Here is a 12,911-nt window from a genome sequence, read left to right as displayed (position 1 = left end):
TCCTTGATTGTTCTTAGTTGCTTCATGATCAATTGATGATTTTCTAAGTGTTTAAGTCTTCTTCTGAGGTTTTAACTATCGAAACCACTTACTTACACATGCTTAGCCTTTGATGCATTCATAAGCGCACCCTAAAAATCAAGCACTATGCAATCCTTGATGATATTCATTGCAAAGAACCTGATCACAATGACTGCGCAATTCCTACGAACAGTTATTGTGCAGTTCCTTGTGGATGATGACTGCCCAGACTTAAAAGACAGTGCTTGCGCAGTCTCTAGTGACAGTGATTGCGTAATTCTTAGAGACAAAGACTGCTCAATCCATATGTATAGTTGAATGAAAATGGTGAAGTGGTAAGAAACAAGGCAAGGTTAGTTTGCAAAGGTTATGCACAATTGAATGTTTGGATTTTGATGAGACCTTTCATCATATTGCATGATTAGAAGCAATTTGAATGTTCTTGTCTTTTGCTAGTTTCAAGAAATTTAAAATATATCAGATGGATGTGAAATCTTCCTTTTTAAATAAATACTTGTAAGAAGAAGTTTATATCAAGTAGCTTGATGATTTTCAATTATCTGATAAAACTAATTATATGTGCAAGTTGAAAAAGGCCTTGTACAGTCTTAAGAAAACCCCTAGGTCTTAATACTCCAAGATGGACAGTTATCTGCTTCGCTATGGTTTTATAAAAGGTTCAACTGACAACAACCTATATGTGAAATCTAATGATGACAAATTGTTAGTAATTGTTTTCTATTTTGATGGTATAATATTTGGGAGTGATTCAAATCATTTAACTTGCCAGTTTGTAGTTGATGTCTTCACTAAACCACTCCCAAGAGATCAATTTGAGTACTTAAGGCAGAGATTAGGAGTATTCCCTCGTACCTCCCTCCATTGAAACTTCTCCAAGAGGAACAAAGGAAGCTGACCAGATCGGTCCAAGAATTTAGCAAATCAAAAGGGATATGCTATGTCCACGGGATCAGAATGACAGGGGGAGATTCGTTGCAGGGGGGGAAATATTTTCCATTGATGTCAAATGGGGGGAGATAAGTACAAAACATTGCATAATTATTGATAAAAGTGAAAAATAAGTACAAACATTACATTGATATATCAGCCAAGAATTGTCATGTCTTTTAGTATGACGAGTGAATGCAACTTTTCAAGAGATAAAGGCAACTAATGAATGAGGAGGAATTTTACTCGGTTAGCATGCTAGAAGTTTATGATCCATTGCTTTATTTTTATTTTTTTCTTTGATGTTTGATAAAAATATTTTGGTATTTCCATCAATGCCAAAGGGGGAGAATGTTATAAATACGTCGGAATTGATGTCAAAGGAGGTACCATGGAGTGGAAAAGGTCAGGTGTTTGAAGGTAGATTGGTGAACAAGTGAAATTGATGTTTATGGAGAATTATCTTCAGATTAATTTTCTTCAGATATTAAGCTCATATTCTCTTGAAGACTGCTTAGATGAATAGGCCTTGAGATGACCTTTAAAATGGTATGTGTTACTTTGCAAATTTCCTCTTGGATCAAAAATTTATTAAAGGTCAAAGTTGCAGGCTGAGAGGTCAAGGTTCAGGGCTTCCAAGTCCAAATTTGGTGATATCTTCAACGCTATCAAAACTTGGTGGATTGTGGTGTTTCCTGAAATTCAGCGGAGGCTAACTAGAGGAGAAAAGAGATAACGACAGCCTATGTTGGTGGGCGGGTTGCGCGCCACACATCCCCATGTATAGATCAAACAACATGAGTAAGCCCAGGCCCCATCGCAAGTTAACGAAGAGGGGGGGGGGGTCGCTCAAACAACGCATTCTACCATACCACCCTCCTTAAATCCGACAACCTAGGTGCAATGAGCGACCCCCCCCCCCCCCAATTTTGAAATCGTTGTCACTGCAACAAACACCCTCCAAAATTTTTCCTCCACTTGAATTTTGGAGCCTCCTTTTAATCCTATAATTTGTTGTTCCTTGATTGTTCGTAGTCACTTCATGATCAATTAATGATTTTCTAAGTGTTTAAGTCTTTTTCTGAGATTTTAACTGTCGAAACCACTTACTTACACATGCTTAGACTTTGATGCATTCATAAGTGCACCCTAAAAATCAAGCACTATGCAATCCTTGATGATAGTCATTGCACAGATCTTGATGACAATGACTGCGCAATTCCTACGGACAGTTATTGCGTAGTTACTTGTGGATGATGACTGCCCAGTCTTAAAAGAAAACGCTTGTGCAATCTCTAGTGACAGTGATTACGTAATTATTATAGACAAATACTGATCAATCTGTATGGATAGTCAGCGCACAATTTTGGTTGATAGTTTCTCCCACTATTAGTTGCAAGTGTACCATTATCCCAATGAGTTTTATTAACTATCTCTTTTTCCCGCTTTTACTTTCATAAGTGTAATTTTCACTTTCATGACTATTGTTTGTGCTTGCTTTCACTTTTGCAAGTGTCTATTTTTCTTTCTCTTCACTTTATCATGTGTCTCTTTCACTTTTTTTAGCTTTCGCAAGTGTCTTTTACACTTTTTTTACTATCGTAAGTGTCGCTTTTAACTATTTGTACTCCTACATATGTTGCACTTTAGCAAACTACTAGGCATAGTTCTAGCACAGTCTTCTACATTAACTAATCATATATATCATAAGAGTGTGCACTAGACACTCTCCCATAGCCTGGCACACTTTTTGGATATAGTTGACACTCATGTCGTAACTTTTATTTTAAGTGTTGCAAAGATACGTTTCAACTGTCGCACTTAGAAATAAGTGTTTCTTTATTGCCGTTTCAAGGTATGCATGTTGATTTTGGGTATTGTGCATTCCTTGTGTTGATGTTATCTAACTGTGAGATCACTATTTCAGGACTTGTTTGCATGTTTTGTTATCTCTTGTCTCGTGTATCCCACACTTAGTCATTTTCAGGGCTTTCACTGTAATTGAAACTTGTTAACCTTTCTCCCTCCTAGAACTGTGCACTGTGAAATCTTAAGTCACAGTGAAGCACCCTCTGCCTCTTGGAACTATGCACTACATAATCCTAGAGGACAAGCTCCCTCAGCTATACACTAAGAAACCTTGAAGGTTGGACCATCACTTTGGCAGCGTAGCCCTATCAACTGTGCAGTACCTTGACACATATTGCATTGGATTACACATTTCGTAGTTGCAGTAGATAGTGGTGCCTCCCTGTGTCACTGTCATGCCCAATTTTGCAGTTCTCAAAGCTTCCTCTTCAACCATTGCACATTACGCAATTACAGTGTAAAAAAATTTCACCCTGTCTCCCTAACTTTCCCAACTGTGCAATCCCTTCCTCTAGTGGGCCTCTTACTGCACATTGCGCAGTTTTAGTGAGCAATAGGTCACCTCTAGGTCACTGAAACCCTCAACTATGAAATTCATTGAGCATGTCCCTCAATCACTGCGCGTTGCACAGTCACAGTCAGCAATCACTCTACCCTTGTCTCCTGGAATTTCCCACTACGTGGAAGCTCTATCAATCCTCTCCTTTACTATGCATTGTGCAGTTCCAGTCAACAGTGAGGCATCCTTGGACCCCTGCAACAGAGAACTGCACAATTCCTTTTCTATCTCTCTTGGGCACCTTTAAGCCTCAAGCCTCTAGTCACTATCGATGGTACATCACACATATGCTTGGTTCTTTCTCTTGTCTTAGTGTAGTGTGTATTTCTAGTGCACAGTCTACTACTTCTTACCCCAAGTAACTGCGCAATGCACCGAAGGAATTGTCTTCTTCTCTGCCCTTGCACACACCCATCACAGTCAACATATTCCATGAGCTAATTGAGGTAGAATAGGTGGTTTTCAAACTAATGTTTACCTTCTTTCAGTGGACTTCTTTTGTAGGAACAATCATCTCAACATGGTAGGGTGATGCTCAACGGAGGTGATCATGAAGAGGTTACAAGAAGGCACTTGTGAAGAAGAAACAAAGGAGGAACCATCATGAAGGACAAGAAGGAATCTCAGACCAAGACAAAGATATGGAACTTCATGTTGACTTGGAAGGTGTTGACACTCACCTAGATCCTTTGGAGGATGAATATAAAGAACAAGCAAAGATCCATCATAACGAAGTCAAAGTCATAACAACAAGGAGAAGAGCTTGGCATTGATGAAATGAAGTCTTATTTCACTGTCGCCAAGTCATGGCTTCTCAAAGTGTCAATACAAAGTCATATGTGTCAATATATTTTACCACATCACATGTGGAATGTAATTATGTAATTTTCCAAAGATGAGAAAATGTAAATTATGTGGAAGCCCAAGTCCCACATTGAACGTGAAAAGTCACTAGTAAGTTCTAAATTCATGTAGAAGCTCAAAGGTCATGTAGGAATTTGAAAAATCATAGTAGAAGCTCAAGAGTCATGAGGGAGTTCAAGAGTCACATGGGAGGTGGATAGTCACCTCATTTGTTATAAATACACCCTCATAACTAAAGAGAGGGACTTTGGAATTTGGAATTTTCACCTTGGATTCTCTAGCTTTGCATAGGAGAGAATATCTTTCTTTGGAGAAGCAAGTGGTGACTTAATATTCCACTATTGGCACTAGTGTGGCAACATTGTAATTGTATATCTTGGGACTTGCACTTAATAAATGAAGCTCTTAGAGCCAGCGCACTTTCATGCATATATCATGGATGATTGTGAGACTATTCTTTCATTGTTTGTGGTTTATCTTTATGTTAATACATTTAATGAAAATGAACTATTTCGTTGGCTTTAGTATGCATCTTGTTGAATGTGCATTGTTACTTGATTTTATGATCGTTGTTATCTTGTGAATTGCTTTGCAGGTTAATTAAAGATTCTTTACATGATCTTGTGTCTTGTTGGGTAATTTAATTTTTAGTTGAATTACATCATTAAATTGTCAAACCAAGGTTCGTGTACTTGTGAAGTGTATGTGCATAATATATGCCAGGGGTTTTAGTTATGATCAAGAGATTGAATTCAAATGTAAGTTGTAATTCAAATCTAATAAATTTGAATGAAATTTATAAATCCAAGCTACTCAAGATTAACTCTCATCAAGTGTACACACATGTTCTTTCCATAAGACTTATTCAAATAAAAATAACTTGAAATCAATATATGCTAAGAACTAGTCTAAGAGAAAGAATTGGAAATAAGAAAAATGAAAAACTTATGCTACTCAATTGAATTGAGAGACTTATTATATTTTATAGAATTGAAACTTATTCTATTAAATTGAATTGAAAGTCTATTTTAATTGACTCAAAAGAAATCTTATTCTAAGAAACCATAATGAAAGTGACTAGAGATCATAACCAAAACAAACTTAAAAAGTAGTTATCTAAATTACAAGTCTTCGCAGATTACTAGTGTGTGCAACTCTGATTAGAACCAATATGATCATTAACTCTTAAATCTGAGACTAAGAAAAAATATCAAATAGGAAAACTAATATCAAATAGCACTCAACCTATGCAAACAAAACAATGATGACTAAACTAGAATCCAAAACAAAGCATTAGTAGACCATGAAACATCTGGCTATTTGCAAATAAAATTGAAATAGCTCTTAAAACAATAATGAAATTCAACAACTACACTAGCTTACGACTCTTGAGGGGGCCCTCATGTTGAGCGCAAGAATGAGCGAACTCAGAACAACAAATCAATTACCAATGGATGTGATTATAATAGGAACAGAGCAATTTCATTTATGAAAGCAGAGTCTCAGATAGAAACAATTACAAACTAGAATGATTTTCTATTTTCTTTGCTTCAAAGAAATTTATAACACCTCTGGACTAACAACTTCGAAGAATTACAAGCTGAGAAATTAGTTTTTTCATTGACAACTAAATGTTCTAATCGAAATAGGAGATATGCTTCTCATGATTTGCTATGAGAAGAGAAAATCATGAGAATATTCTAGATCAACACGTACTAATATTTAAATCCAAGCTTACCTCATTCAATTCCACGCTCACTTGCCGACGAAACTTCCTGCCTTCAAATTGTGTGCAAGGATAGATTGTTATAACCAGAGTTAACTTCTGGTTTGAAAATCAAAATTCCCGAACTCTGTGATTTTCCAAGTAGGCCTGATACATGGATATCGATATGCTCGACATTTGGCATCCATCCATGTGTTTTTTTCTCCTTCAAGCACGCAGGAACCTGTCTAACCATGGGTTGAGATGGAGAATTTTTTTATTAGCTATGGAATTTGTACATTCTGGTAGCCATAGAGATTTTCTAATTAAATTTCACAAAGAAATTATAGATTACAAGCTATGAATGAACAATACCTTTTATTATGCCTGAGCATGTCCTAGATAACCTTATAGTTTAGAAATGTAGCAAAACTATTTATGAAAAAGATGGAGGTGGTGGTAAAAGGATGTCAAAAAGAAGACAATTCAAGACCTCAACATTACCCCATTCTAAGGATGTTGAACGTCTTCATGCACCAAAACTTCAAAACTGGAGAGATTCCTTGTCACTTAACTGTTTCTGATGCTTGGATTATGACATCCAGACTTATAGAGACAGCCATGTTTTTAACATTGAGTGTCCATCTAGGTTTCCTCCTCAAGACTTTTCCCCACAACCCCTTGATTTTTTTTCTTGAGAATATTGTTGTTTGCTTTAAGTTTCTTCGTCTTTTTATACTAATAATGCATCCTCAATAGCATCGTATCACTCTGATTGTTATAGCTTTGATACCACTTGTTATAGCTTTGATACCACTTGTTATAGATCTAACCCAGAAATATTATAGATATGATATTAAAATATGAGATAATGCAAATAAACCCAGAAATAATATGAAATGATTCTTTATTGATATCAAACCCTTAAGGTAGGGCAACACTATACATTCACTCCTTAAGGAAGGAGAACACTCCACAAGCCATATGCCTGTTCATACAATAATCCTTGACTATTCCTTGACATGGAGTCTCTAGCCTCTATATAGGCCTCATACATACAATACCATGGGTCATTACCATGGTTCCCTCATACCATCAAACTAATACCATGGGCCCATTACATTATTACTAACTACTTGTGGTCCCTTACATGATATGGGTTAACCACCTTATTTATTACTATGGCCCATCCATTATTACATTATTACCTTGGGTACCTCCCTTGGTACCCCATATTATCCCCCCTAGGTATATAACATTCCACCCCCCTTAGCATGTTTCGTCCCCGAAACATGGGAAGAACACAAATAATAAGATCTACTCAAAAGAGTAGTCCACTGGTACCATGCACGTGCATCTAGCCATCCAAGGTGAACCCTCGATCTTGCTGGTGCCTCGCTCGCTTGAGATGGAAGTTGACCATGGCAGCTCTTCTGTGTTGATGTGTAGTAGGTGGATCGTCGCCCCTCTCTATATGCCATGCAGGGGTTGTTGTCCTTGTAGCTAATTTGTTGCCATCTTGTTGGTTGTTTTCTTGTTGGGTGATGTGGGTGGTGATATGCTAACGGTGTATCTTTCTTTAATTCACCACCTAATGGAGCTTGATTGGTATCTGGTACATGTTGTGGTGCCTGCTGTTGTTTCTTATCTTCCAATATTACCTCAACCACTGAGTCCTCATCCGATGTAACATTTTCTGCTTCAACCTCTTTGGACTCTACCTGTTTTTCTGGTACCTGGTTTGATGTTTGTGTTTGGTTGTCGACCATCAATGGCTCATCATCTGATATGTCAGTCCCTGGAACATCTTCTACTTCAGCCTGTTTATTAATGGAAATATCCTGTAATGTAATTTTCTTCTTTTTATACCAGAGCTTCAGGAATTTCTTCTGCACATTAATATTGATAGTACCCACCTCTTCCATCCAAGGGTATCCCAAAACAACATCCACATTAGCCATATCTGAAGCATAAAAATTAGAATGCAATACATACTTGTCCATAGAAATCTTCAAATCTTTATAAACTTGAACATCCTCATTATCAATCTGTGCAGTTTCAATGTGTTTTGCTGGAACTTGCAATCTTTTTGCCAAATTAACACTTATAAGATTTTGCTTGCAACTAGGATTTATAGACACAACGATTTTCTCCTTCTGAATCAATCCATGAACCTGCAATAAAGATATACCAGTAGGAAATAACCCCATATGTTTCTCCTTATCTTGTTTTCTAGTATGAGACCATCGGTCTAAAAGGAATTTTTCAAATTCTTCATTAGGCAAGTTGTAACACTTCTTTTGGTTAAGTAATCCCCACCATGTGGCTGCATCATCTCTAAATAATTGCACTAAAAACCATTTCCAATTGTTTTTCCATAATGATTTCTGTTCTTTTATGTATTCTTCAATAGTAGGACCATTATCTTTCCTTGTAAAAAATTCCTTGCTAGAAGCCATGAAGGTTTGGAAAAATTTCACTTACTTGGCGAAAATTTGAAATTGTCATAGTTTAGTCAATATTGCTCAGAATTCGTATTATGACCTGTTTTCGGAAATGGAACAATCATTCTGTATCTGCCCAAGTGATAGAAATCTTGATACAGGCACTAGAATTTCATATCTGCACTGCAACTCTCCCGCCGTCACCAAAATTTCTGCAAAAAGAGCTGATTTTAAATCAACGATATCTCCCTCATCCGGACTCCGATTCGACTGATTTTTTTTTTTTGAAATTAGGTATTTTTTCACAAATATTCCAGATCTACAATTATATTTTGCAAATATTTCACCAGGACGTCCAGATCTGCGCTGCAAACTCGCTGCCCTGAAAAATTGTCTGCAACCCCACTGATTTTTAGATCAGCGATATCTCCTTCATCCGGACTCCGATTCAACCAATTTTTTTTGAAATGGGCTATTTTTTCACAAAGAATCCAGATCTGCAATTATATTTTGCATATCTTGCATTAAAACATACATATCTGATCTGCAAACTCGCTGCCCCCGAAATCCTGCAAAAAAAAAAATCTCCACTTTTGTGCCCAAGAAAGTGCTCTGATATCACTTGTTATAGCTTTGATACCACTTGTTATAGATCTAACCCAGAAATATTATAGATATGATATGAAAATGTGAGATAATGCAAATAAGCCCAGAAATAATATGAAATGATTCTTTATTGATATCAAACCCTTAAGGTAGGGCAACACCATACATTCACTCCTTAAGGAAGGAGAACACTCCACAAGCCATATGCCTGTTCATACAATAATCCTTGACTATTCCTTGACATGGAGTCTCTAGCCTCTATATAGGCCTCATACATACAATACCATAGGTCATTACCATGGTTCCCTCATACCATCAAACTAATACCATGGACCCATTACATTATTACTAACTACTTGTGGTCCCTTACATGATATGGGTTAACCACCTTATTTATTACTATGGCCCATCCATTATTACATTATTACCTTGGGTACCTCCCTTGGTACCCCATATTATCCCCCCTAGGTATATAACGTTGATCCTTCAAGATTTCATGTTGTGTCCTTACTACCTCATTCTCTTCTTTTATATATATGTTCAATACTTTTAATTGATAAATGTCTTGTTTTAGAGCATTAACAATTTCTTTCTCTTCTTGATGAGTGGTATTGATTTCCAAATTGGTAAAAGGAAATTTATCATGTAAAGGATCTTCATAAGATTTAGTTTGCAAACGAGAATTTACCTTCTCTTGTGCCCTCAGTTCTAATGTCTCCAAGTAATCATAAATTTGTTGTTGAATAGGATCAACTTTAGGAGTAGTTCTGGTTGGACTTGGACTTTGATGAAATGGAGATTTTGTTGTTGCTCCTATACTAACATGGTCTTCTTCATCAATATTAAAAATCTCTATAGGTTTTTGTTGTGTCTGCTCACTTGAGCACATGGAAATATGTTTTCTCCTTCTTAGTTTTTGTTCTGGTTCCACTACCTTTGACATAGTTTTCCTCTTTCTACCTTGCTTCTACAAGTTTTCTAGGTCTACCTAAAGTTGATCTATATTTTGACCAACTTTATTTATTTTAACATTATCTTGGATATTTTTCTCTTTTAATTCTTTCAATAACTTACTCAAGGGAACATTATCCTTTGCTTCTTCAGAAAGAATTCTAGTCTCCACTGGTTCTCTAATTAGAAAATATGCAACTTATTTCCCCATAGGTTCAAGGTTAGGGTTCTGGGAAACCCTAAGTCTGCTCTTTTTAGTTCTCGTTGGCCTTCCCTCTTCTAAAAATTCTATGAAATGGTTTTTCACTAAAAATTATTTCCAATTATCGCCAATAGATTTTAAATGTGCTTCAACAAGAATCTTTACCAAATTGTGATGATATAAAGCCCTATCAATATTTCTAGAATCCCTCTATATACTAAAATCCATTTTCTTCAAGCTCCACATTAAATAATAGGGTAGGTTTAATTATTTTGGTTTAACAAAATGCATGAGTAATCTGACATGGCAAAAGAGCATTGTGTCATATCTTCCCTCACAGGTCAAAAAATTATGAAGCATTACTAATAAGTTTCTCCATTTAGATTTTAATGTTGTAATTAGTATTCCTTTCTTGAAAATGGATATATCCATACCTGGGTTATGAAAAAATGTATTTTGGTGTTCATCCTTCACCTTCTGATTCTTGAACCAACTCTAGTCATTTCATGGGAGCTCAATTGCCTCTGCCACAAATGACTTCATAATCACCAGCTTTATATATCCAATTTCAGCCTCCACACCATCGAACATCTAAGAAAATGATGTAGTGAAATCAACTTCATTCCCATCAAACTTTTTGAAAAATTGAAGCCACCATACCTTCTACAATTGGTCTCGTACTTAGGGATACGCTTGAAGAAATATGACTTCGTTCAACTCATATCGGACAATGACACCTATAGCGGTAAAGAATTTTTGCTCCTGAATTGCCTCTTTTGACAAGGATGGATGAAGGAATGAAAGATGAGATGAAATAGGAATGAGATAGGTTGTTAAGGTGGTGGTTGATTCTCAATAAAACTTTGTTTCTTATATTAATGATTTTCCACAATTTCAAAGATCCAATTTTATAGGATCGTTAGAATCTAGGAATTTGAATCAAATTCAATGAATGACATTTTAATGATGGATTAGGATATGAATATGAGTATTGTAATAGGATTGTAACTAAGATCATGATTTTGGTCATTATTTCAAAAAGTGTATCATAATCATCTAATAGGCTTATAGATCTATTGCTTTCTTAAATGAAAATTAATTTAACATCCTATATGCATACCTTATAGCACATACCTTTTGATACTAATGTCTTCCTTTTCTATAGGTCTAGAATGATTTTGTAGAATTGAAATGTTCACAGGTTCAGAATGCTTGCACGTTCATTATTGGCTGCAGAATTTGAGATGAGCTACAGAATGTTGCAAATTCTATAGCTACTTCTTCAATCAATCTTATTTGCTTGAAAACTTGTTGTTGTTGATGTGGTTGGTCTTTATCGATGCTGATGACTTCTGATAATGCTAGGATTTATTGAAGATTTATCTTTAAAAGAGAAAAAAAGTCTTCAAAAACATTTATTCAAATTGGCAAATGTGTTTCAAAGAAAAAGAGGGATAAAAGAAAATGGGACAAAGAAAGAAGGGAAACATGAAAATCTAAGCTACCAAGGACCCCTTGGATTTTAGCTAAGATTTTCTGCATAGCAATGCTAGAAGAGTTTTTTTTTCATATCTATTCTTTTATTAATTTAATGTATTTTCTCTTTCCCTTTTTTTAGAATAAAAAATAATTATAATTCTTTTAGTGATAAGGAAGAAAAATATTCCCTTCTCCTACCTTCATATCATAATTCTCTTACAAATGTTTGTCAAATTCTTCTCTTGTCAGGTGCTTATGATATAACTTTATCCTATGCCCATTAACAAGAAAGGTAATATTTTCTTCATCAATAGTCCTGATTCTAATTGCTCCATTATAAAAAATAGTATCTATTTCATAGGGACCAAGCCAATGTGTCTAAAATTTTCCTTGAAAATCCTTAAACTTAGAATAAAAAAGAAGAGCCTAGTCACCTGGCTTGAATTTCTTGACTTTGATGAATTTTTCATGCCACTTAGTTCTTTGTTGTTGGATTATGTTTGTTCTTTGTATGACATATTTTCAGATCTCATCTAGCTCATTCAATTGTGTCAATCTTTGTTTTTTAGCTTTAGATAGATCAAGCCCCAACTTTGTTGTTGTTCTAAAAGTCTCCACTTGGAATTCAATTGGAAGCAAGACTTGCTTCCCATAGACAAGCTCATAAGGAGTATGTCTAGTAGTGTTTCTCCATGTGGTGTGGTATGCCCAAAGTGCCTTTGGAAGCCTTTCTTCCCAATCTCTTCTATGCAAGTGTACAGTCTTGGTCAATATTGCTTCAAGTACCTTGTTGGTAGATTTCACTTTCCCATTGGCTTATGGGTGATATGGAGTGGATTTTCGATGTTTGATCTTATATTACTCCATAATTTTCTGCACCAACTTGGATGTGAATTAAGCACCTTGATTTGTCACAATTTTCCTTGGGACACCAAAATGAGTGAAAATATCCTCAAAAAGAAATGTAACTACAACATTTTCAATAGCAAAAGGAAGTGGCTTAGCTTCTACCCATTTTGTAACATAATTTGTACAAACAAGAATATAGCTATTTTGTTTAGATGGAGGATTGGTTGGGCCAACAAAATCTAGATCTCGTTTTTCAAAAGGCTCTACAAGTACTTGAGGTTCTAAAGGCATCTCATCTGATTGAATGGGCTTTCCCATTCTTTGGCAACTTTCACACCTTTTGACATATTCTTTGGCATCCCTAAAAGAGGTCAGTAATACCCCAAAATAAGCACTTTTTATGTGGTTCTTTTA

Source organism: Pinus tabuliformis, chromosome J (assembly GCF_031772625.1).
Source record: "Pinus tabuliformis cultivar Carrire ecotype Pingquan chromosome J, CPIR1, whole genome shotgun sequence".
Lineage (NCBI taxonomy): Eukaryota > Viridiplantae > Streptophyta > Pinopsida > Pinales > Pinaceae > Pinus > Pinus tabuliformis.
The sequence above is the reverse complement of the archived record's forward strand: the minus strand, read 5'-3'. Positions refer to the sequence as shown.